At 39.1% G+C, this 26,896-nt stretch overlaps 1 protein-coding gene across 19 annotated transcripts in view; it reads left to right on the forward strand.

The window, feature by feature from the left end:
- Positions 1-13,225: 13,225 nt before the first annotated feature.
- Positions 13,226-26,896, forward strand: part of PHF21A (PHD finger protein 21A) — a 186,407-nt gene continuing 172,736 nt past the window's right edge. For 11 of the 19 annotated variants that reach the window (XM_024748957.1, XM_024748940.1, XM_024748952.1 and 8 more), the window contains exons 1-2: positions 13,226-14,392; positions 14,968-15,191. The gene's annotated coding sequence lies outside the window, so the exon portion shown is untranslated. The remainder of the gene's footprint in view (positions 14,393-14,967; positions 15,192-26,896) is intronic. The other 8 variants (XM_024748941.1, XM_024748948.1, XM_024748949.1 and 5 more) reach the window with 5 other exon arrangements.

The following is a 26,896-nucleotide window of genomic DNA, read 5'->3' on the forward strand; positions in this document are numbered from 1 at the left end:
CCTTGGGGCCCTGCTTGAAGACCTCTCCTAGAGTGGCTTGGTCCTAAAACTGGTTTCCGAAGTGGGGTGAAGAAGGTGAGGCAGGGTATATGTCCTCTAAGGGTTCCACTTGGTTCTGTGGAAAAACAGAGCAGTAGAAGCTGGTTACCCTTATTTCTCTGTGGTTCCCATGGTGCTTAGCAGTGAGCCTTAGATAAAACAGACCCGCAGTAGCTGTTTGTGGTCCCCGGTGCTGCTGGCCACAGAAAGCCTTTGTCCTTTGCTCTTTGCTCAGGCAGCCCCAGGAGAACTTCTCGTTCCAGGACTCACCTCCTCCCCTCCCATTGCAAACTGGAATTCATTCATTTAGTCAACAAATATTTCCTGAGCACCTACTCTGTGCTGGGCTCTGACTAGGGGCTGGGAATACAGGGGTGATGAACCAGACAGTCGTGGCCCTCTCTTGGAACATTTACATCTTTCCATATGACCTTTCACCACCACCCTCAAATATACGTGAGATGAAAACACTCACAAAAAGAATCATGTCTCATTTCTCTAGACCCACCAAAGACTACCAAACTTGTGGTTTGAGAGAGAGAGAGAGAGAGAGAGAGAGAAGCACTTGCTAGAGAGAAAACTCCTAGTTTTGTGGAAGTCCCCTAGAACAAGGGGCCCATTTTTGTCAGTCCTTGTTCAAAAATCCCATGTCCCCCACTCAATGCACATACATATGTTACTCTCACAGTTTACATTCATAACATGTCCAGCTGGAGAGTGGCGAAGTCTGCCTCCCACATTATACAGAACGGATTGGCAGCTGGGACTGAAGGCGATAGAAATAAGCTATTGATCAAAGGTTATAAAAGTACTGCCACTGGTATCCTGTGATGCTTGCCAGCTGAGGGCAGCAGTAAAGTGCTACACAAATGCAATAACATTTATAACCCGAGGGCAAGTGCATTTTACATGAAAATAAAAAACTGATCCTCTATTTAAGTCTTTCCCCCTCCTTGGGCTGGTTGGCCTTTGACAAGTGCATGGACAGATGCCTAAGCAGGGCCACTCTGGATAGGCTGGCCTTTTACTCTCTGGGTAGGTGACATGGGTTCTCTTTTTCCCCATGCCAGTGCCTTCTGGTGGTCTTTGGAGTAACCTGCACTTTTAAAGCTTTTCTGGCAGGCAGAAAGAAGAAGCCATGTCCCTCCATCCTGAAAGGCCCAATAACGCCTTGGCCCCATGGCCTGCCTTGGTTTGCTTTGTGGACATTGCCTGGTCCTGTTGGGAGCTGAACTTTTCACTTGAATGGATGCTGGAAATCACTCTTTAGAGCTTCATTCTGTGACATTTGTAAAAAGGAGAAGTCCTATTTTAGGGAGAAATAAATGGAGAAGAGATATGGCTCTGGAGGTACTGCAGAATAGTGAATGCGTCATAATGACTGGACCTGAGCAGCTCAGCTTTTTCTTCCAAAACTCACCAGACCAGCGCTTCCTAACGTGTTCACAGGAACATCAGTCTTGTAAGATGCTTAATAAACAACTGGGCTATATAATCAAATAAATTGGGAAAATACTTCCTCTTGGAGATTCTTATTGGGTCTTTGCAATTTAAAGGCTCTGAGAAGTCCTGCACTAAGGAAACAGTGTAACTTTGCTTAACAGCATTTCGTGGGTTTACTTGATTGCCAAACTTCCCTCTCACTTAAAATTTCTTTGATGTTTTCTCATTTTATTACCTAATGCCTATGAACAACAACACAATTTGGGAAACGCTGCCAAGGTACTTACGAAAGGATATGATATTTTGCCTGTTGTATATTGTATGCCTACCATGTGCAAGACACTTTACGTGGATTATTTCTAACCACCAAAAAAGCTCTGCAAGTAGTATTATGCCTATTTCACAGATGAGAAAAATGAGGCTGAGAGTGGATAAATAACCTTCCCAAGACCATTCAGCTAAATAATAACCAAGATTCTCACTTAGGCCGTTCTGACTCCAAACTCCACATTTCCTATACCATATGTCTTCCTACTTGGGATAGAGACTTACTTACATCTCTTTTTGCCAAAGAGTAGGTGAGTTGCTCTTCTTCAGAGATCCTTGTCTCAGAATTCATTCATTCTCTTTAAAGCCTTGCCTGATTTATCTCTTAGTCTAGCAGTACCCTTTATCTCCTTCCTCCTGGCTCGTGGGAATTCCCATTAGAAAGCAGAACCTGAATCTAAGTAGCCATGGGCAGGAATCCCAGTTTTGCCATTTACTATTTATGTAACTTTAGGCAATTTACTTAACCCCTCTCTACCTCAATTTTCTTACCTATAAAATTTTAAGTATGTACAAAACATCTGGCCCAGAATGCTTAGTAAATGGCAGCTGTTATTTTTACTGTTAATGATTAACAGTAAGTCTTCACAGAGGGAAAAAAAAAACTCATCAAGAAAATTTTAGGGGAGCTTCCCTGGTGGCGCAGTGGATAAGAATCCACCTGCCAATGCAGGGGACACAGGTTCGAGCCCTGGTCCACATGCCGCGGAGCAACTACGCCCATGTGCCACAACTACTGAGCTTGTGCTCTAGAGCCCGCGAGCCACAACTACTGAAGCCCACGCGCCTAGAGCCCATGCTCCGTAACAAGAGAAGCCACTGCAACGAGAAGCCCACGCACCACAATGAAGAGTAGCCCCCGCTCACCGCAACTAGAGAAAGCCGGGCGCTCAGCAACGAAGACCAAATGCAGTCAAAAATAAATAAGTAAATAAATAAACAAAAATTAAAAAAAAATAAGAAAATTTTAGGGATCCCTGTTTTAAATCCCCGAACTATCCTGGTATGATAAGATACAGATATTTTTGTGTTGAAGATGAAAAAACAGAAATCTGTTAAGCCAGCGGCTTTTTCAATGTACAGTTAGCAAATAGCAGAACTAGGACTTAGATTCCAAGTTCACAGAAATTTAATACACTTCGATGTGTCAAATAGCTAAATGTACCTGAGAAGGCAGAGAAATTCAGATTTAAAATTTTGGGAGCTATTTCCAATTGAAATCCAATCAGCAATGAGGATAAAATATCTCTGAAATTTAAGTTTGGTAAAATGAAAAATGAGAAACTTTAATTTTAAAAGTTAGATCTGGGCTTCCCTGGTGGCGCAGTGGTTGAGAGTCCGCCTGCCGATGCAGGGGACACGGGTTCGTGCCCTGGTCCGGGAAGATCCCACATGCCGAGGAGCGGCTGGGCCCGTGAGCCATGGCCTCTGAGCCTGTGCGTCCGGAGCCTGTGTTCCGCAACGGGAGAGGCCACAACAGTGAGAGGCCCACGTACTGCAAAAAGAAAAAAAAAAAATTTAGATCTAAAATTAGATTGGAAGCAGGGCCCACGTGTATTACCCACTACCATATCTTGTTTGTTTACTTTTTCTTGTTATTCACAATTACTCAGGCCAAATCATTTTCCCTTAAAACAACATTTTTGTAAATTGACTTAGGTCCCCATAACAGATGAACATAAAATCTCCACATTAATGTTGTCATACTCTCAGTTGGTTTTGCTCTGTGATCTTTTTGGTTTTGCCTAGGCTGCTGAGGCGAGGATGCTCCAGGATGAAATGAGCTGTCTTTAGGCAAAGTTAGTCACAAAGCTGAGGTTCAAGCATTTCGGCGTGGAATGAGTCTGTTCCCATCAGCCCACTGATGTTTATCATAGGAAATGTAGTCTTCATCCAGATTGGAATTGGAATGAGTTTTTCTTTTCTGTTAGATGAACAGCAACAACACAATGTACTTGGAAAAACGAGTTTGTGCTTATGCTAATTGAGGAAGTAGTATTAAAGTGTTTGTGGCTCTGAGACTCATAACCCCTGTACCTTCGTGGAGTCAAAAGTCCCCAAGTGGCTATTGGAAAATGCTTCTTGTTTTTTAATTCTCACTCTCAATGAGTTAGGAGCACATATTGCTGTTTCTGGTCCCTACTTCTCTGTGTTATCTCCCTATCCACCAGTGAAATTCTTAGCCCAAAGTAGCTAACCCACTACTACCTCTAGTTTCATTCACCCACCCAGATGCTGGGATGGTAGAAGTAGTGTTATTTTAAGTTAAAATTAAATGAATTCCTCTGTCTTTCATTTACAGCACTAGTTTTCAGTAAACTCAGTCTTTTGCAATTTCTATCTCATCAGTTCTCTGCAGGCAAAGAGAGGAACATGAGCAGTATGGCATGCCCATTTTACAGATGGGAACAACAGAGGACTGTACCCCAAAGCTGGGAACAACCTCTCTCCCATCTCATCACCATCATAATGTGGAAGAGATTTGGCTTATTCATGGAACAAAGTGTAAAACACAAATGTTCAACCTCTGTTTAGCCCTGGGGGAGTAATAAAGCTTTCATCAATAGACATCTATAGACGTAATGCTTTGAGTCGAAAGTTTTTGAGTTCTGCGAGCCTTAAAAACATTTATTATTTGAAGAGTTTTCTTAGCATTGCCACCCATGGGGAAATACTATCCCATTTTAGGGATGAAACTAAAAGGAAAGTACATTGGCTGGACGTAAAAGGAGAGAATAAAGTCTAGGTCTTCTGCTTTTCCACTCCCACCACTTTGGGGTATGGTTCTCTGTGTGTCTAGCTCGGATGCACACAGATGTTGAGTTTAACACTAATGGGTATCAGGTTCATCCAGAGATCATGACCTCAGTATATAAATTATTCAGCAATTAGGTTGATGTATTTATAGGTCATAAATCAGTTATAAACTCAGAAATATGAGAACAGGTCCCTAAATAGGCAATTGTTACCTATCAAGGGCTTAATTTAAATATGTAAGGTTGAAGCCAAGCAAATGACATATCTGATACCCTATGTGTTGGGCTTTGGGAGAAGTGGTTAGGATGGGTGCATTAATTATAACAAGGGATGAGGGGTAAGTCCTGCTATGACAAAATGGATTTCTATCTTGAGCAAGCTCCAACTAGTTGGTAATGGCTGATGCACTTCTCAACAAGCCGTGGTGTTGAGAAGGATTCTGAGGCCAAGTTCAGACCTCTGGTAACCCACAGGCCACAGATTTGCCATCCCTGACTTGGGTATTTCATGCTCTTTATCCATCAGTGACAGATGTTTCCTCAAAATGAGCACACTGGGTCACATTTATTCACCAAAATTGTCCTGCTGAATCTTATACTCTGATGCATCTCCTACAACCAATCAAGGAAAAAGAAACCAAATTGCCTCCTTTCAAAGACCCTTAGAGAGATGATAAGCCATTTGCAAGATTGAGATAATGAAGAAGAAATAAGGACACTCTAAGGTCCAGCTGTGACAAATCAGGCTGCTGGCTGGATTTGGGGTAACTCCTTGTTGCCGTCATTCAGAGGGGCAGATTTCTCTGCCATGTCTGGGTTCTGAGACTCAGACTGCCTCCTCTCTTTTCTTCTTTAGTAGTATATCTTTCTCTATTCAGGATCCAAGTCGATTCAAGTGCATCCTTCCATCGTATTTCAGTGTGAAGGAATGCCAGGCCAGATACATTTGAGGTCGTTCCTAAACTCTAAGTTGCTCCAGTCTCCTAGCCGTGGATAAAGCCCTAAATGAGTCCCCTTCCTTCAGTGGACAGGGCTTTCAAGGATCTGACCCCTGGGATTATGATTCCTGTGGCTGCTGCTTCTCTCGTTCCTCTCTATAGGCCCACATCAAACAAACAATCACTCCTAGACCTTACTCTGGTTTCTGAAAAATCAGGTCATGTCCTGTTTGGATGCCAGGCACACCCCTGTGGCTTTCTGTTCAGAACCGCACTATCTTTACAGCTCCTTGGTTCAGCACCCTGCCTGCCAACTCCAGGTACTCTGCTTTGTCTCAGGCTTAATTCTGCAGGCTTTCCCACAGACCAACCCTCCCTGCTGGTCCTGGGGCTCAGTGATAGCACCCCTTAGCTATTTTGATCCAACTCCCCTTCTGTGCAAAATTTCCCTTTTTTTCTAAAAGAATTCTTGAGATCTCTGTAAATTCTTTCCTATTGTCCCAAGGGGCATCACCCTAAATAGATAATAATTTACATTTATTGAGAGTTTATGTGCCGGAACTCATCTAAACCTTTACCAGCGTTATTTCATTTAATCCTAATAACAATTCTATTCTTATCCCCATTTAACAGATGAGAAGACTGAGGAACTTGAAGTTAATTGTCCAGAATCATATAGCAAGTGGTAAATGGTGATATGGCTTTGGCCATCTGATCCAACTGATCATTTTGCAAAACTGCCACGTGATAATTCAAAATCACATTTGGACAGCAAAGGCAGTTGCTATCTCCTCTGGGAAATCTCCACTGCTTTCTTCCAAATTCATGATAACCTTTTTCTTTACACCCCTAATGATAAAACACATGTTTATGACAGAATTCTCAGACCTTTAAAAACACTCAATGATTACATAGGTGTGTGCGTTTTGTGAAAATTCCTGATGTGATTTGTACGCTTCTCTGTATGAATGTTATACTTTAATTAAACAGTTTATATAAAAGATACCCTCAGATACCTCCCTGCACCCCCATTTTAGGACTGCAACGCAATCTGCCAATGCTTTTGGGGAAGGTGAATTTTACAGCAGCACGTAGTCAGATTTCAATATTCAGGATGAACGTACATTGTGCTAGCTGGGCATGCTCTGCCTGACCCCATGTGTTTTATGTGATACAGAGTTTGTAGAAAACTTACTAGAACGTTATTTCAATAAGGGGAGGAGAACCTTATGTCATTGCAACAAACTTGTGCCCTAACTGATTTAACTCGGAAGATGAAAGGTTGCACACTACAATTTAATGCTGCTTTCACTTGTTTGGAATTTGGGTTGTAACATATTTATAACAGGGTTTCACTTGTATAGCTGTATTAATTAGTTCTTCAGATTTCCAGGTTTCAGTGTTCACAGAAAAGAAATAACAATAAAATGATATGTATTTGTGCAATGTGATGCAGTTTACCAAAGACCAATAATAATATTTATCCAGCACATGTAACTTATTTAACCTCTGTGACAACTCTATGAAGTCATATGATTATTTCTATATTTTGCACACAAGGAAACTGTGGCTTACAATACTGCCTCATCTACCCAAGGTCAACCCAGGACTGTATGATTTCAATGTTCCTCATTCCTCAAGAATAAGCCCTGCTACTTCTCATGAACAGCTTGGACCTTCACAACAACCCAGTGGATTAAGTATTATTGTTTTACCCATTTTGGACAAGGAAATAGGCCCAGAGAGATAAAGTGATTAGCTAGACATTTGCAGAGCCCAGACCCAAGCTCAGGTTTTCACACTCCAAATCTGGGAATGCCTTCCACTAGATAACATCCTTGCTCAAGGCCCACAATACAATTTATTTATGTTGATAATAGATAAACTAAAGGCACAAGTAACAAGATGATAAAGTTCTTTCCACATCCCCAGTCTTGGAGGATCTCCCTGTGATACTTTTAGCAGCTCAGCAGCTTTAGGGCAGACATTTCTACAGCTCTAATTGAAACCATTTTAGTTTTTACCAACAGATCCAGCCTAGGCCCCCTGATCCACCTCCGTTAATTTTTGGAAAAGGAATTGGGATCTGCAGAGTCACACATGTGGAGGGCAGAGTCACACATATGCAAATACACACCTACATTTATCCGTTTATCTGTCTATCTGTTTAGTGGTGATCAACCCTGACCACCTGAAATCCCCCATCCCCTACCTTCCCATCCCCCACCTGGTGCAATTTTACCCTCCTCCCTGCCCCATACACGCCTAAGGGACTTGTGGCAATGTCTGGAGATACTTTTGGTTGTCACAACCGTGAGGGGAGGGTGCTACTGGCATCTAGTGGGTAGAGACCAGGACACTGCTAAATATCCTACAAAGCCCCCACGACAAAACCTTATCTGGCCCCAAATGTCAATAGCGCAACGTTGAAGAGCCCTGGTCTAGTCAGTGCTACTAAACACATACACCTGAAGTCGCTTAGGATTAAATTGACCTTGGTGATTATGACAAAGTAGAAAAATTGAGAAGTACTCTCGAGGGACTTCCCTGGTGGTCCGGTGGTTGAGAATCCGCCTTCCAATGCAGGGGACGTGGGTTTGATCCCTGGTTGGTGAACTAAGGTCCCACATGCCGCGGGGCAGCTAAGCCCGTGAGCCGCAATTAGGGAGCCTGCGTGCCGCAACTACAGAGCCCACACGCTCTGGAGCTGGTGTGCAGCCACTGCTGGGCCCACGCACCATGATGAGAGAGAAGCCCTCGCGCTGAAATGAGAAGGCTGAGTGCCACAAATAAGACCCAACGCAGCCCAAAATAAAATAAATAAATAAAAAAGAATACTCTCGAGAGGGTTGACTGCTTATCCACCAGTATTTATTTAGTTACCAGTTATATCTGACCTATGTCCAATGATGATTTCAGCTTACCACAAAAGCACACACAATACAGTTAAAGAGATTTTTAAAAGATCAGAAACCATTGAGACAGAGGGGAGAAAGAACATACATTCAACTTCTGCTAGTCACTGGGGATTTTCTGTCATTATTCTTTAAAAATCACACTGATATGTCTCCTCTCCTTATTTAAGTATTTTATTGGTACAAGCCAGGTTTTCATTTATTCCAGCCCAGTAAGAATTGGAAAAAAACCTCCAATAGTTACCTCCCTGCTTCAGTGAAGAGGCAGGACCCTCAGGTTTTCAGACAGTGTTCAAATCTTCTTTAGAGTGACCTTTTAAGAGACAATGGGGTTAGTTTTCAGCCTGGAGTAGAAAAAAGGACAGTGTGAAGGACAGGTGGCGGGTGGTGGGGACTGGATGAGAAAGCTGTTCCAGTAGTTGTTTGGGGGGCCGGGTCATTATGTTGTTTGAAATACTGTCAAATTCCAGAATATCAGAGACAATCATATGCAAATACAGGTTCCAAAACCTTAATATCTAGGGTATGGCATGTACTATGTTACTACAAAACTATAAAATAAGAACATGCAGAAGAAACTTCTTTATTCTCTAATATATAATGCTTCCCTATGATACTACAATATATAATGCCTCTGTTATATTTCTCCTATATTTACAGTATCTCTGCATTAGACTGATAGTCCTTATAGGGAGATAGCTGTTTTGTTATTTTGAATGACATTTTACATTCTCTAATAGAATCCCTATAGTAATTGAATATTTTCTGTCCAACAAAAGTTATTTAGATTCCTACCTCCTAACCTACACACACACACACACACACACACACACACACACAGAGTAAATGTAAAAAATAGAAACCATAAAAATACAAGAAGAAAATTGTAGGCATTTTTCTAATCTTGGACTTTGTTTTTTTTTTGTTGTTTTTTTTTTGCGGTACGCGGGCCTCTCACTGTTGTGGCCTCTCCCGTTGCGGAGCACAGGCTCCGGACGCGCAGGCTCAGCGGCCGTGGCTCACGGGCCCAGCCGCTCTGCGGCATGTGGGATCTTCCCGGACCGGGGCACGAACCCGTGTCCCCTGCATCGGCAGGCGGACTCTCAACCACTGCACCACCAAGGAAGCCCTAATCTTGGACTTTGGATTACCTCTTGAAGCATGGGACAGAAGGGAGGAATATATAGAAAAACACTGACAGGTTTGACTGCTTATATAAAAATTAAAAACTGTACTCCAATATTTAATAAAATTTGAGATTTACAACTTTGCTCAACAGGGTTTTGATGACTACTAAATGGTTTCTGGAGGGTAACTAGGTGGTCGGAGAACAAACTCTAAGTCATTGTGCACTTGCTATTATTATTACGTCATTCACGTCTGAAAGTTGAACAGTTTACTTCAAAGGAGATTCTGATGGTGAACTTTGAATTCTCAGCTTATTTCTGGGATCTTCACTAACTTATACTGTTATCTTTTTTCTTTAGCATTTATGCCAGTTAGCCTTTTCAAAAATCCTACAGAGTATTATATGTATTTTATGTATGAGAAACCCCAGGGTTCAGGAGGCCTAAATGTTTGTCTAAGGCCACACAGCTAGTGAGTGTCTAGTGAGTGCCCCATGTCAGGCACACTATGAGCTCGAGAAAGACCCACAGAAATATATCACAACCTTAAGTCACCCCGAGACTCCTCGGACGCCATATGCCACATCTGCACTGACCAGGTATTGGGAATCGACGTGTTCACCTTCTCTAGTTACATTAACTCAGAAAATGAATTTGAAGGCACAGGAAAAGATATGTTATGTGGTTCCGTGTGCCAGACACTGTGCTAAGCACCTTCCGTGAATTATTTCATTCAATTTTCTCAACAGCCCTACAAAGTAGGTATTAATAGCTGCATTTTACAAGATAGGAAAACTAAGGCTCTGAAAGGTTAAGTAATTTGCCTAAAGTGCCTTAGCTGAGAAGGAGTGATACTTCTTGGGTGTGGGAATCCAAGGCTACTTGGTTCCACTGCTCTTCACCATCTTAGAGTGAGGAAGGGTATGTAAATGCAAACGTGGTCCAACAATGAACCACAAGCTAGAGAATTCTTTTTCATAGAGTTTGATAGTTATATGAGTATTAGACGATTATTTGGTTATACTATTTTAATTACGTGTAAATATCTAAAACATGAGTTTGCATGAATGACACTGATTTCTGACTGCTATTCAAACATCTTAGTAACCAAGCACCTTCTCGTACAAGAAGTTCAGGGGCTTTCATCGTCAAAAGTTGGGTTGATAAACGACAGCCCATGGGCCCAATCCTGCCTACCCCCTGGTTTTTTGAGGCCCACGAGCTAAGAATGTTTTAACATTTCTTTCAATGGGTGAAAAAAGAGGAATATTTTCTGACACATGAAAAGTACATAGAATTCAAATGTCAGGGCCCATAAATAAAGGCTTTATTAGAACACAGCCAGGCTCATTTGTTTATATATTTTCTATGGCTGCTTCTGTGTTACTACTGCATAGAGTTGAGAAGTTGTGAGAGAGACTGTATGGTCTGCAAAGTCTAGATATTTCCTATCCAGGTTTCTACAGGAAAAAAGTTGGCTGACTCCTGTTCTATAGCATTTATATATTCAGGCACAATTTGAGTTTCTGAATTTTTTCTATGAAATTTTGAAAAATTTTAAAGTTTTTTTTCTTTCTTTTCTTTTTTTTTTTTTCCTCAGCAAGAACACTAAAGTAGTCTTGCTCTGAAAAAATTTTGACAACCTGGGCTGATTTGAAATGACACCATTAGATTATGGTCCAGTGCCTAGTGGGTCCTGCTTGAAAGGCCTCCGCCTTCACTCATCTTTTAGATACACTAGAGTTATCTCTAGATTGTAAAGCTGCGTCTTACTACCTGAGCAGTCCTTCCTTTATTCGTACTGACTGTGTTATGGGTTTAGTTTCACAACATTATGAGTTCATCCATCCAGGCTTCTTCTTCTTCTTTTTTTTTTTTTCAACCAGGCTTCTTGAATCATTTATAGGGATTTTCATTTTCGATCTCAAACTCTTACACACTTTCTCTGCTGTGAATTTTTTTTAAATGTAAAGCTCAGGGTACTAAATGGCCTACACATATAAAATAAAGCCCGTACTTTTATTTAGTTTTTAGCTTTAAGAAATCAAAATTTTAAAAAATTGCTTTCTCTTGAGAAATGAAACTTAATTTTGCAGGTCACAGAAGTAAGAAAATGCCTGCATGTCCAAGGATCTCAAAGCACCTCTGGTGGAAATACATAACAAGGTAAAGAACGTCTATTTATTTTTAAATACTGTTTATTTCTTGGAGGAATTAGTATTTAATGGAAAAGATGTGACTAGTAACAAATAGAGCCCAAGGCTATTTCTGGTTCTGTCATTGACTCACTTTGACTTTGGGCAGATCATCTCACCACTGTTGCTCTTTATCTGCAAAAACTGGACTTCATGTCTATGGGAGTTGCATGGCTAATCAACGCCTGGAAAATGCGTAGTGGCAGATGCTACAAAAGTGCTGAGCCTTAAAAACAAAACCACCCCCACCCCCCATTTGTATTCAGTTGAGGTTCGGGCTTATTGTTATTTAACATTCGGAGGCCAACAGTACGTTAAGTCCAGCGTGCTACACAGAACAGATAATATCACTGTCCAGCAGGGATTTTTTTTTTAATCTAAGATTTTGGACTTTTTTTCCCGTTATTGTGGTTGGGGGTTGTTTTAGAATCTAGTAGTATTTCCATACAAAAACATTCAGCTCTAAGTTGAAAACTATCGATTTGAAAATCTAAATAACCCCCCTGTAGGGGGAAAAATAAATAAATAAATAAAAAGCCCTCCCCGCCCCGCCAAGAAATCTCTCAAAACAAGAATTCTTCTGATGTTTTTTTCCTCCCTGCAGTTCTCCATGTTACAGTCCTTGGAGGTAGAATAGGCATAAAATACTTTCACTAATAAAATATGACAAACCGCCGGATTATACGTGGCTGATTCCCAGCGACTGCCCTGCTACACAAAGCAGAAAAGTAAATGCCATCATCCCCCTTAGAACAAAAGAACTTAGGAATAAAAAACATGGAGAGGGGGGAGAAAGCAGCAATAAATAAAGGTGAGCGAAGGATCCCGTCCCTCGCCCCTCCCCGAAGCGAGTGTGGGACTAAGTACGGCTAATAAAGTGGTTCAAGGGTAGTTATTTGGAAAGGGGGCGGGGTGGCGAGGGGAGGGAGCGGGCGAGCGGCGGCCGGGGATTGCATGTTGCATTCGACTTGAGGTTGCATCTTTCTCCTGTTGCCTGGACCACGCTCTCCCATTGCAGTGCTTCCCCATCGCTTCTCTCCGTCCCTGCCCTCGCGGCTTTATTTCCCCCTTTCCAACTGCTGTTGCACTGGAGGGAGTTGGGGCCGCTCCGGAGCCCCTGTGCAGCTCCTGCGACGGGAGGGGGAGTTGGGCTCGGGCCGCTGAGTTGGGGGGGCCGCAGCGGGCTCCGGCCTCGCCTCGGCTGCAGCTACACGGGTGCCGAGCTGCAGCGCTGCACGGGGCCCATCATTGCGGCGGCCCCGGAGTTTGGCCGCCGCCGCTCCTTGTTCAGCCCCGTCACCGCCGCCGCCGCTGCACTGGAGTTTGGCTGCTGCTGCCCTACTTCACTCTAGTTTAGTTTCACTCACTTTACATCCGGGTTTTTTCCCTAGGCAATGGGGACCGCAGCACACCCCGTTCCTTAGGCAAAGTGAAATAAATTCGCCGCACCGACACGTCAAGTAGTCCGCCCGCCCGAGCGCCGACCCTCCCCCGCCCGCGCCCCCGCCGGGGGGAGGGGCGCGCGGAGTGGGACTCTTTCCGTTTGGTCCAGCCCCGTCGTGCACGCAGTTCCCAACACTTCTCGTCATCCTCTCTTTGGTCTCTTTATTCTGCTGAGCGGTGCTGTTAGGATTTCTTTTTTTCCCCTGACCACGTTCGCGATGGTGGGTAGCAGCAAGGTGGCCCTGGCAGGGGAGGGGTTGATGTCGAGATTGGGCACCGGGGGAAGAATGTCTCCTTTCAACTTTGTGACTTGCACCCCCGGAGAAGGCCACACGCCGGTTGTGGGGTGCAGATGTGCTGAGAGTGATTTCTAAGTAGTTGAGTTGTTGAGATGAGGGGTACGGCTGCTAATGGTAGGCAGGTTTTGTTTTTATTGGTGGATCTGGTGTCATCATATTCCGGTCATATGTTGAAATATTCTTTGTTTAGGTCTTGAAGTAGAGGATCTTACTTTTCACGTCCACATTGTGTTGTTTTTAAATGATGTCTCTGCAAGTATGGCTTTCTAGAATTTCAAATGTGAGTTAAGGTCCGGGCGTATGCGGGCCTCAGCACTGGCCTTGACAGTGAACTTTGTGACTGTGTTTTGGATTGCAAAGATTTGCCCCATAACTGGGGTGCGAGCTGTGCATTTTTGTTAATAGTAGGTGTCAGGAATGTAGATGCTTGAGGTGAGGACGTTAGAGAAGGAAGAACATTTATATATTAATAATTGATAGCTGAATATTAGAAACAGATTAATTTGGGCTGATGAAATTTTTTTTTTAAAGCAGTTATGCACTCTAGGAAACCTTTTCATAGGCACACTTTTTAGGGGTTCTTTAGGGCACAGAGCTTGAATATCTCCTTTTAGAGAGGTTACTCACCAACATCTGTAGCTTCATTGAGGGCCTGATAAGGGGACTGAAACTGGGGCTATGACATCTGAGTGTACTTTTCAGTGTTTATGTTGTTTGTTTACATCTGATGTTCACTCAAGTTTGGGCAGTGGAAATAAATAGGTCAGATTTTCTTTTCGTTTTTGAAGACTAGCTCTCTCCCCCTCCCCCTCCCCTTTTTTTTAAGTTTCACAATTTACTTGGTTTCACAGCGTTGTAGGAAACTGTTACTACATTTTTACTGGAAATACTATTATTCATTTTGATTTTGGTAAGTTCTTTTCTATTCTTTTTTCTGTCTCTGTATATGGAATCTACATCGTGGGCTCAAAACTGGCTTATTAAGGGCCATTTAAAATGTCTGAAGAATGCACTTTAAAATCTCAGGACACATCTTTTGATGGCAAAGAGGAAATTTTTGTGTGCAGTTATGCTCATGTTTATGAAAAAAATTTCTGCACTTAAAACTTTTGTAGGTATACAACTATCCTTAAATGAAGAGCATAGTAGTAGTGCAGAAACTTCGCAAAACACAAACTTTTGGCTAACATGTTAAAAATATTCCAGGTGTTTTTCTTCATGTCATACTTTTGCTTGCCTTAACTTAATAGTATTTGCAGTATGACTGGCATTGCTTGGATGGTCTTAATAGTCTTTTCCTTGAGTGCTTCTGAAGGCTTTTTAACATAGTTTTTAGCTAATTTTGCAAGCTTTATTTAAACATGTTGCACTTTGAACTCTGGCGGGTCTTTATGGAACTGGAAAAGTAATAAATTAAGACTCCTGCCTATGCCAGATTTTATTTTTAAGAGGTATAAGTGATGGATGGGGCCCTATTTCTTTTAGCTGTGAAGGGTCCATCCTTTTTCCCATTCAGTCATCTGGAAAGAGCTGCGTCAGAAATACTCTTCTTCTGCTTACATGAAGAACTCTAAATGCTATCCAGCAGGAGGTGCTGCAGCAAGATAAAGGAAATCTGTGAATTTTGAGGGTCTTGCTACTTATTGCAGCTCTACTTAGCATCAGCTAAGCAACAGGATTAACACCTTAAAGTTCAAGAAAGATTTTGAGTAAGTCCATTGAAAAGTTCCATTTGCCATTTGAAACAAATTTTTGACTGCTTTTTACCTGCTTACAATATTACACAAAGTAGATTGCTTATTGTGGATAGCTTAAGGATGCTGCCCTGAGGTACAGAGTACTGTTAGAATTATTTTAGTTTGAAGAGGGGTTATTCTCATATTGGTGAGTGGGGTGTTGAACGCATTTTTAAAAATTATGTGCAATGGATGGCTATAAACAAAAGTAGTTGGTATGACTTGGGACTTTAGGCTTTATGGTCATCCCTATAATGTTAATACAAGTGGGATATAGAGTACTTGAACTATTGGAAAGGGAGATATTGTATGGAAAAATTTTTAGACTTTTTGTGTTTTTTTCCTCCAATCTATGGACAGTGATCCTAACAGATAAATTCTTAGGCACTCAGCGTTATAAATACATATGGTTGATGTATTTGAGTTGGCCTCCAAAGACTGAGATTCTTGAGCTAGAAGTAAAGTTCTGTCTGTGGGTATGGGTCATTGCTGATATGTCCCTTAGTAACACTTAACAATAACTGCATAAAGATGAAAGTATTTTTGTAGCATTTATAGCACATGTCCTTTGAAAGTCTGTTAGTGTTAGGTGAATTGATTTATCACTGGAAATATCATGCTACTGTGGCGGCTTGTAAAGTTTTATGTCAAAGTTTAAAAACTTGGGAATGTGTAGAAAATTTGATGAATCTGCCTTGAATTTTGTTTGTTTTTTAGGAATAATACTGTACTTTTTTCTCAATAAGATCAAATGAGATAATACATGTGAAAGTGCTTTGTAAATTGTCAGAAACCATGCAGATGTTAAGTCGTTGAGATAGGTGGCTAATTAATACATGGACAGAAGCTTCTGTCTTTAAAATACTAACTTTCTCCATATCATTTGGGAAATGAGTGCATTAAAAGTGCACCCAGAACACTTTATGAATTTTTTTTTTAAATACTGCTGTGGTTACCAAAAAGCTCTTTGTTACAGTTTTGAAGCTTTGTTTAAAAAATGCTGCCTAGGCAGTTTCCCTTAATTCAAAAAAAAGATCATTTTTCCTTTTGTAGATCCTGTGAAATGTGTATTCCCTGTTAAAGTTTTTGTTCATTTCACCATTGATGTGATAGTAGTTGATTTTAGTGATTATTTAAGCTCCCGGATTCTTCTATAGACTCTTATTAACACACAGAGTAACAGATGTCACAGTTAATATTTTGATTGTTTTGACTGATCCTGCTAACGTTCTGAAAAATTCTTACTAACTAAACCTTTCAAACTTGTTTCAAAGTGAAAAAGACATATTTGTATGCATTAGTTTTAGGTACGTGTGTGTATCATTTTTGTTTTTCTAATTTAGAGGGATGCGTGAGGAAATGACTACTCAAATCTAGAGGAGTGCACTGAAATATTTTTTTGTGTAAAAATAACCCAGAAGTTTAAAACTCAGAACTTTTGAGTTCTGGCCTTCTTAATAGACTCTGCTCACCTATTTGGACTAAGGTAAAATGACATATAGATAATTGGGAGTTCTTATGTTTATGAGCGTATCAAAAGATAGAGTACCCTAAATTTTAGAATTGACTGCTCTTTATGAAATAACCTCAATTAGAAATGAAATGTAGAAACTTGCTTCGGTGAAGGGTGAGAAAAACATTTCACTGTTTAGATAAAAATGAAACCTCTCAGGGTAATATTAACGTTTTCATCCTGCAGACAGTGAATACTAAAGCTTTTACTGAGGAAATACTGACATTAAGGTTATATTAATGTGCTTTTAAATTTTGTATCCTTAGTATTTTATTGCCAAAGTCTTTTGTATTTAATTAGTATTGAAAGGGAGAAAAGGAAGGGATTAAAGTTTTAGGTCTCTGACCTTTGACAGAATTCCTTTATATCTATATTCAGAGCTGATTTCTTGTTTGAATTTTCGTATTAATTTGTCATGGGAAATATTAATGATTTATGTTGACTTCTCAGAACTTCTGTACATGGGCTTTTTTTGTAGGCCCTAAGTATTCTTTAGGAGCATAGCAGTGTGTTTTGATCACTTTAACTTTACCAGGTGTGTATTTTTGCTGCTTTTTGGTGTTTTGTTTTGTTTTTAAAGAGGTAATATATTAACACTGCATTAAAAGTATTGTAGATAATTATTTCTTAAATAGCATATGTTTCCTTCTTTGTATATTTGTGTGTATATGTGGCCACACTGTTTTGTAGGCTTTCATATCATCGTATTTGTGTACTGAATTTCTGAACAGTTATCTTTTGTGAGAATGCTGAAATAGACCTTTAAGAATAACTTTTATATTGCTTGTCTACCAATTGAGTCTTAAACTGGGATGGTGGTGAACTCTTCCCTTTTAGAGATAATATTATGTGAGTTTCAGTCATCCTTTGGGCTTTTCTAAGGCAACTTTCTTACACTGGACACTTGTTTGGCAGTTTGAATGCCTCTCTGCTTCTCTCCCTCCAATACACTGCAAATTGTACACCCCCCCCACCCCCTTGCTAAATACAAAATAGTGAGCGGGTCTCAGCTGAAGGAAACTATTCTTTCCTATATTTTGGAATCATCTGTGGAAATGTTTTTCTGCTTTTTAAAGTAGACAAAAAAGTGAACCGGTAATTTGGAAATAGGAAAGGGATGGGGCCTAACAGGTTGATGATCTAGGCTTTATTTTGACTCTGTTTGTGGGCCTAGGGGAGAAAAATAACTTAAACACAGAAGCCAGAAAGATGGGTTTTGTTTTATTGTTTTGGCTGCATTGAGAATACAAACTGTCAGTACTTGAGGAGAAGGAGCAGCAGAAAGGAATTGATTTTTTTCTGCTGCAGATCCAAGTATTGTTAACCATGGGCATGTCTAAAGCAGCATACTTAGGTATTAAACAGTAGTTGATTCTTTTATTCAGTTAACAGTCAGAGCCCTAAACTTTTGTTTTTTTAAATTTTAAATAAGTACCCAAAACTTCAGAGTTAATGACAATAATTTCCTGATAAAAGTGGGTGATAGTAACCATGGCAACTGCTATCTCTGGCCTTATGGACAGTATGTTGTATTGATGAAGCTTCAGATCCTATAGTAGCCTGTCACTTTTATGGTGAAATGTAGTAGCTTGTGTTGCAGGTGATTTTTAGCTGGATTATGTTAAATTTGTGTGCCAGCTTATCTTTCCTTGTTAGGAATTTCTTGGACTGTATTCCACAGCATGTTTGTGAAGGTGCTGTTGCCTGAAAATAACCCACCACCTGTGTTAGGCCTCCTGATGCAGATTGCACTTAGTTTTTTCCCAGCCTCCTCCTTCAGCCTTGCAGAAAATAGGGGTGTGTGTAGAAACTATATACATAAATTACAGCTTAAAGTTGTCTACTTGGGTTTGGACATGTTATTGATTGCTTAAAAAAATTTTTTTTTTTTTTTTTGAAGACGTCAGTGGATGAGAGAAATGGAATTTTTTCCCCCGAGTGTTCTTTTCACACGTGTGTGTGAAATGAAGGGTGAGGAGTGGAGGGGGTAAATATTGAGTAAGGACTTGACAAAAGAGGAACTTAAGTATTATTCGTTTTTTTGTCGTTGTGTGTGTGTGTGTGTGTGTGTGTGTGATGGTGGTATGTGTATAGCTATAAGAATACATTTCCTAATGGGCAGTATTAAAGTACGGGAAATGTTTTCTTATGAGAATTTCCTTCAAGAAAAATTATTCATAAAAACATAACTTGAAAGAGTGTTAAGAGAAAAGCTGGTAAAACAATTAAAACTTTTTTGGGGGGTGGGGAATAGAAAGCTTTGAAACTGATCAGACTTTAAAAAATTGTTTTAAAAATTGTGTCTTTAAATATAATTTAAAAATTGTACCACATCTTTTTGCTTTTTAAGGATTTCTTTTATATGCTTATCCTGTATAAGGTTTTTCTAATGTGAAAATGTAGATCTAAATGTTAATTGATACTTTTTCCAGTATATGCTAAAGAATCTGTGCTAGGGCAGAGAACAACCAAATTATATCTGGATTTGACTAGGCCCTGATAGTAAGATCTAGTCAGATTGTGCTAGATAGTTCAGTTTCTTGAAACTTACTGTGATAGGGGGAAGTGGTTTACTTACTACAAGTCCCAAGATGCATTGCGGTTTTTGCTTAACTCCAGAATAGAGCATTGCATGCTGGGACCTGTAGTTGATTTAAACAGTACAGGGAACCCTTCTCTCCTGTCTACTCCATTTTATACACAGCTTCCCAAGCCTCTAAGAACTTTCTGCTAAGTAAAGTTTGATTGCTAATATCATGGTTATTACGCTGCTGGTATTCTAAAGTGAGTCTTCAGAAACACCCTAGTGTATTAGTTTACCTTAGATGAGTTTGCTGTTTTTTTAAGTCAGTTACTGTAAGATTTACATGTAAAATAGTGTACGTATGTATATAGAGTCAAAACTTGACTTCGCAATTGTAAATTTTTTTTGTCTGTGACGATATAGGTCCCTATAATTACAGCATTAACTGATTGCTAGTGTGGGCATTAGAATTAGAAGACTATTATTGTGGGGCCGGATATGTATGCTGTTCTCTTTCCTTTGAATGGGGACAATTATTCAGTAAAGTTGGACGGAAGGGTATTTTTGGTGCCAGTATTTAAGCTCAGAGTTTTTTATTCTTCTGTAATGATTGTCAACCTCTTGAATCTCAGTATTCTTTAAATGGAAGACAGACTCCTGAAAATAAATGTGATTTTAGTGTAAATTTAATACTCAAAGGTATAGGCTGGAAGGTAGAGAAAAAGGGAAGGTTTCTTTAATAATCTGTTTATATTTTCATTTGTAAACTTAAAATTTCTGTCCTTTTGGGGGTTCTAATACTTTCACTTTATTAACTACTGTCAGTGTTGTTGCGGGGATTAAACGTTAAAATCTGTGAAAGTGATTAGCACAGTTCCTGGCCCATAATGAAGGCTCGGTAAATGTTTATAGAGTTAGAAATAGTAGTAGTAGTGGTGGTTATTGTTATTTTAAAAAATATTATGCTTTACATTTTTAACTCTCTTTTTACATTATTACTTGATCAGAAACCCAGGATGTTCTAACAAGGCCTTGAGATTTTTGGCCTATGGTAATGATGTGGCAGTTCCCTAGAATTTTTTTGCTGTACTTAAAATGTCTTTGCACCTCAGTTTCTCCCTCAGTGATAGATGCCTGAGGTCAGACAACCAGCCAGTAGCAGAATTTTCACCAGGATTCAGCTCTGCCTATTCAGTACTCTTTGCCACTGTGCCATGGCCTTTGGTTGACTTTGGAGAGTTCAAAAGATAATGAAAATTTCTTTGTTAATAATGTTTGCACTGTTAGAACATCCAAACTAGTTGATTAATGAAAATAAGATGCTACAAAAATGTTCCTCGTGTCACAGTGTATGTAACCTTGGAAAAATTCTGTTGTGTTTAGAAGCATGAACCAGTCTGTCACCACAGTTCACAGTGTTATAGGATTGATGTATTGGAGGCCAGTGAGCAGCAGCCCCAGAAAGAAAATGTAGTTTCAGGTCTGTGGGTTGTACTTAAAATGTTAGGTTCAAAGAAATCATAAGTCTTTATATTATTTTTCTCTTTTAGGACACTAACTTCTTTTAGGCTCTTGAGATTGTTCAAGGATATTTTTATCTGCATGGCTTTTAGCTTTTTGAGAAGGGAGAGGGACACCTGGGAATACTGAAAAATGTAAGCATAAGTTGTGGTTTGTGTGCCTTAGTTTGAGTGTATGTAGAATCAGGGAAGTGTCTTTCTTATCTGCTTCGCCAGTCTCTATTCTAGCAGAGTTCCTCAAATGTTATTACTGAGGGCTGCTGTGTTTATTTAAGAAAACTCTGCCTTTAGTAGTAATTATTTAAGTACTTGTTTATACAACAACCCATTCCACTATAATAATACTACCCTTTTTTTCCTCACAAACGTGAACTGAAACTTGTTAATGTTTGCATACTAGACATGAGGTAGATTCTTTAGCTGTGTCATAAATTTATGGTATCTGGTCTGATATTCTTTCACATTATGAATGGTTTTATTTACTTCATGTTAACTCGTCTTTTCAAGATGTAATATTAAAATGAAATTAATCAGTGGTTACAAAGATGTTAAATTCAAAGGGCTAAATGTAAGGGAGAAAATGGTCTCTGGTGCTAATTGGCAGTACAGGAAGTTTGGATGAATTCTGTTCTACATTTTATATAATGTGCACGCTTGTGTGATTCCTGAAATACTGTAGTTAGATATAAGGAGAGGAAACAAGGAGAGTAAAACTGGGCAGCCATGTGTAATTATCTGTAGAGTTCTCTGACACACCTAAATTATTGAGCACAGTTTTCTGTCTTTTTTTAAATGAAATGTCTGAGACCAATGTAAATGAAATGGTTGTGATGGTGTCAGAGGACCTGGCTTTAAGATCAGTGCTATCACTAGCTATGCATTTGAGAAACTCATCCTAGCTGGGCTTTAGTTTTCCCAGTACTGTAGTAAAATGGGGATAATGGTAAAAGCCTGCTTCACTATGTTGCTAAAAGGATTAGATGAGGTAATACTCATGAATGTACTTTATAGACTAGAGAAGTATCAATACATATAAATTGAGTTTTTAATCACTAATAGATGGCTGGATTTTAAGATATTTCTCTATATTGTGTTAACAATGTTAATATTTAAAAAAATTTAAATATATGAGTTAGAATCATAATTGGTGATCTAGATCCCCCCACCCTCCCACCATGGCCAACAGACAAGTTCTTAACATGTGTTTACAGTGTAGTTCTTGACAACGTGTGCTGATGCCTTTGTGTGTATATATTATACATATAAAAATATCACAAATGTACTGGTGTGTTACAGTAATGAAAAGTTTCAATTATGGGTTCTTATATTGAAAAATATTTTTATGTGTTAATATACAAACATACACAGATATACATATTTGTTCTTAGAGAAATGGCATAGGTATAAGACTTTAAATATTTGGCAAGTTGTGGACAGTTTTTGTATTTTAAAGTTATCTATTATAATATTATTAATAATAATTAACATTTGCTGAGTGTTTATTATGTTTAGTGCTAAGCCTTTTTACATAAAGGATCTCATTTAATTTTAATCCTCACAGCAATATTCTGAGGGTTTACTGTTATTATTCTACTCCCATTTGACAGATGAGGAAATGAAGGCTTCCCTGGAATAACATAGGTAGCAAATCATACAATCTTACCTCAAGCCCAGGTTTGATTCCAGAGCTCCTCCTCTTAAGTGTCTATAATGCTGTACTAAACTGTGCAATTCCCATAGAAACCTAGCAAGTGAATTACTAAAGAAGTTTTTCAATCTACTGAAACGGCCACAGCTATGACATATCATTTTAAGAATGTTTCATCTGATTTTGGTTGGGTTAGGTTGAATGTTTTGGAAGTAGTAAGCACTGGAATGGATTGGAAATGAAGGCATTTGGGATAGTGTATGTCCTGTCCATCATTGTATGCCCATTGCCAAGCACAGCGCCTACTGTGGAGTGGGGTCTAATACCTATTTCTTAAAGGTTGGAATTTGGGCATGGGAGCACGATAGGTTATTTTATAAATTTTTTTAGTAGGTGCAGATAGATGACATTGGCTATATCAATTAGTTGTTATTTAACTATCAACATTTTAGAGTGTTTGATGGTAAGTGTCCTTTCTTTTAATATTTAATGTTATTTTAATACTTTAAAAATATTAAAAGGCAGAGCATCGGAGTTATAAAAGTAATACTTGCAATATAGATATGTGTAAAGTAGAAGACTAAAGTTATCCCATTCTCACCTACTTAAAAATTTTCCTGTGCATTTAACTGTGTATAAGGTATATGAATTTTCAAAATAAGTAGAATCATACCATAATACTCTCTTGAAGTTTACTTTTTTCAGGTGGCTATTTAAAAAACTTGCTTGTTTTTGAACATAAGGCTCAGGTGGGAAATGGGAGTGAGGTTGGAAGGAGAGAGATGGGTAAGATTTGTACATTAAGATTATAAACCTGATGCCCTAGACTGATTATTACCTATGGGGCAAAAAGCATTTTAAGTTCTTTTTACTTGCACCTAATGCCTTAGAAATGGCCATTGTTATTTAAAAAATTTTTAAGTCTTAACTGATGTAAAATGACAACATTGTTTTCTGTGCTGCGCAAGTAACTTAGAAAGTATCATTTCAGAATTAAATTCTGCTAGTTTATTCTGGTGGTTATTTATAAAGAGATCAGTTGTGGTTTCAGATAACTTTTCTTTTTAAACTGGTAGTCTCTCTTCCTGGTTGTTAGGAGGGATTCATTCAACATTTTCACAGTAAAGTAGAGTTTTAAAACCAAGAAAATGCTTGTGCTGTTTTAATTAATAACGGCTCAGACCAGTACTGTTTAATGGGCATCCAGATATCCTGCCCAGGAATTAGTTCTTCATATGAGTAGTGTTGGTGGAACTCACCTTCATCCCTATCCCTACTTACTCAGCCACCTTCAAATGCTATACTGGTAACCCAGCATTTTTTAAAGCAGTAAAAAAAGGAAGAAAAAAAGGTAAATTATTGGAAGTGCTGATAATTTATTGAGTGCCAATAATTCATTTTTCTGGTGTCACATATTAAAAAAAGCATACTCAAGACATTATAATATGCATTAAATATCTTTTGATTCTGGCTTTGAGAGTTTTGACTTGTTGATAAGGTTGTTATTCATAATTCACCTTTGTAATTTTTAAATTAAAAAATTTTATTTCATAGGTAATAAGTTTTTCGTTATAGAAGTTTAAAAAAATTCTAATTCTAGAATGCGCTCCTATCTAAGGTGATTTATACTTCTTTAGACCCGTATTTAGTGAGGTGCTAAAGCATGGCCTTAAAATTCTAAGAATTGGATCTGGTAGGGTGTAGCAGTTAACTAGTTTTAACAAGCCATGTTAAGGTTCTTTCTTTCTTGCTTGCTTTCTTTCTTTCTTTTTTGGTTATTTCTTGTTGGTAGCATTCATGTGTGCTTTTCATTTTGTGTGGCTCAGACCATGCCCTAGACAGTATTTTATTATTTCTCATGATAATTTTATAAGTGTACAAAGGGCTCAGTTCATGTCATGGACGGTAAAACTGAGAACGGTAAAACTGAGGTAGAGACAAGAATTTGAGTAAGTTAATAGCAGAGCCTAATTTTCCGACCTTCATATTCTGGTTTTGGTCTTAACCTGTAGTATCCAAACTTTTAAATATTGTGGCCCCCAGTAAATGTATACTTAGATATAATTTACTGAACCTAGTATTTTGTGTATGTTATGAAACATACAGGAAATTAGAAATTTTTAAAAGGATGAGATTTAAAAATATAATTTGTGTTTCTTCCCACGGTCCTCTTCTTTCCCCCGGGTGGGCACACCCACTTGGAGACTAGCAGTGGAGATAGACTATTCTTCTGCAGAAGAGGTAGCCATGGGGACACCTGGAGGACCGTTGGTACAAGGTGTGGGGCTTTTAAGTTGGAGCGATCTTTTACAGCTTTTTAATTTTAAAGAAACAGCCTTTCTTTCTGTGAAGGCTGAATGGTTGAGAGTAAAGGCCTTGAGAGAGGTTAGCTTAAAAGACAAAAATATAGACCTTATTTGTTTTCTTCAGAGTTGTCCAAAGGGAAAAGGCTGGCCTACCCTGAGCTCCTGCTCCCACTGTGGAGATGGCAGTGGCTTTTTCTGTTGTTGTCAGGCAGTTTATAGAACGCAGGATAGCTTGGTAAGCGTCTTCTCTGTGCCTGATATGACGTAACATTGTGGAGTATGCAGCATGCATGTTAAGTACAAGTGGTTGTATTTGGCTTGTTGCTGCAGCATTTTTGAGGCTATCTGAAAAAGCAATTATCACTCGATAGAGTTGGATATGTGCAAATTATTGAAATCATCATTTCATGAAGACCAAACTTTGTAACTTGAATTATCCTGTTTAGTATTTGTTTACTCCCCCTCCCACCCCCCAGAGCAGAATTCTTTTTCTGAAAGGAACAGATGCCGTTAGCTTATCAGGACCTGATACTAAAAAGCCCACAAAAATCTTTGTGCTGCTTATTTTCTTTATTTAATCTATATGCAAAGCATATTGTAATTTTTGCTGTTGGAGGGTTTTAAGGTGATTGTTCCTCCCCACCCTTTTTGTGCTCAGGAGAGATAGATCAGGAATGCCAAACTGACAACTTGGTATAAAGAAATAATGACCACTGAAATAAAACAGGAGTTCAAATAAAAAGCAAACCAGATACAAATGTAGAATGAAAATATCTTTTAGTAAAATGTTAGCATGCTGTACTTGGAACAGATGCCACATTAATTCAAAAGAGAGCCCAGAAAATGTGGCAACTTTACGATGTCAATGGAGGGAGCTGCAGTAGTTCCTGTTCTCATTGTGTCAGGTTCTTAGTACCTCCAGGTCCAGTCCTGTTTTTCTATTTATTTTCTGTACATGTTACATGTTAATATACAAATATTAAATCCATGCTTAATATTTTTATTTGTTATTATTAAATACATTGTCATATTAATAGATATTAGTATAAAAGCCCAATAACTTGTAATCCAACAGTAATGATTCTTGTTTTAAATATGCATATCAACATTTGTAGAATCTGAGGCAAAAATGGGCTTTTCTACGCACCCTTCAAGGCACATTTATGATAATAAGGTAGTCTAAGAATTGAGACTTTCAAAGAGGCTTACTGCTTTTTGAATGTGGAATTTGGACAAGTTACAAAATTATGAGAATTTTGCATTTTTTTCTCATTTAAATTTGTAGTTATCATTGGACATTTGTTATGATTTTTAAGTAGCTTAGATTCATTCATTCCTTTTGCTGTGTTTTTTATGGTGTTTGGGAAGAGGAAGAAAGGGTGATGGAAGGGTACTATGCACACTTGGGTACTTCCAGAGTGACATTCATTTTATAGAAGATTGCACAGGGACATCTCTGAATTGCCTGTAACTTGCAGTGCATGGTTAGTGTGTCTGGGTGTGGAGGGAGATGGGCTGGGGGCTCTTAACCTGATTTACAGTGTGCCACTTCCTGAGCAGTGCAGTGATCTAATCACTAGGGGCATATCTTCTGTGCCTGTAAAGAAGTCTGGTGCGCATGCTTAGAAAAGCACTACTAGTTTTCTCTCAGTCAAAGCATGAAGGCTTACAATTCACTCATTTGTGAAAAGGTTAAAAGTTTTGTTTTCACGCCATTCAAGACAAGGGAAGTTTTTAGCATGGCAGTAGAGCACAGTGGTTAAGAATATGGGCCAGTTAAGAGTAAGAGTATGCATAGGCTCAAATCCTGGCTTTGCTCTGTGCAATCTGGATTTGTATTAGCTCTGTGACAGTGGCCAAATCACTTCACCTGCTGTGCCTCTGCTTCAGTTTCTTCACCTGTAAAGTATGAATACATGATAGTACCCTTTTTCTGAGGTTGTTACGAGGAATAAATAAGTGCCTGACACGTAGTAAGCACTAAATAAATGGTAGCTATTGTTAGCTATTATTACTTAACCTTAATTCTGGATTCTTCTTCTCTTCTCAAGGCTTGAGGCAAATGTTGCATAGTGGGGAAAGAGCCTGAGCTTGGAGGTCTGACCTCTGGTTTGGAATCTTAGTGCAACCACTTAAAGTTGGGTGTGTGACCTTGGACTGATTATTT

Source organism: Neophocaena asiaeorientalis, unplaced genomic scaffold, assembly GCF_003031525.2.
Source record: "Neophocaena asiaeorientalis asiaeorientalis breed wild unplaced genomic scaffold, Neophocaena_asiaeorientalis_V1.1 scaffold43, whole genome shotgun sequence".
NCBI classification, from domain to species: domain Eukaryota; kingdom Metazoa; phylum Chordata; class Mammalia; order Artiodactyla; family Phocoenidae; genus Neophocaena; species Neophocaena asiaeorientalis.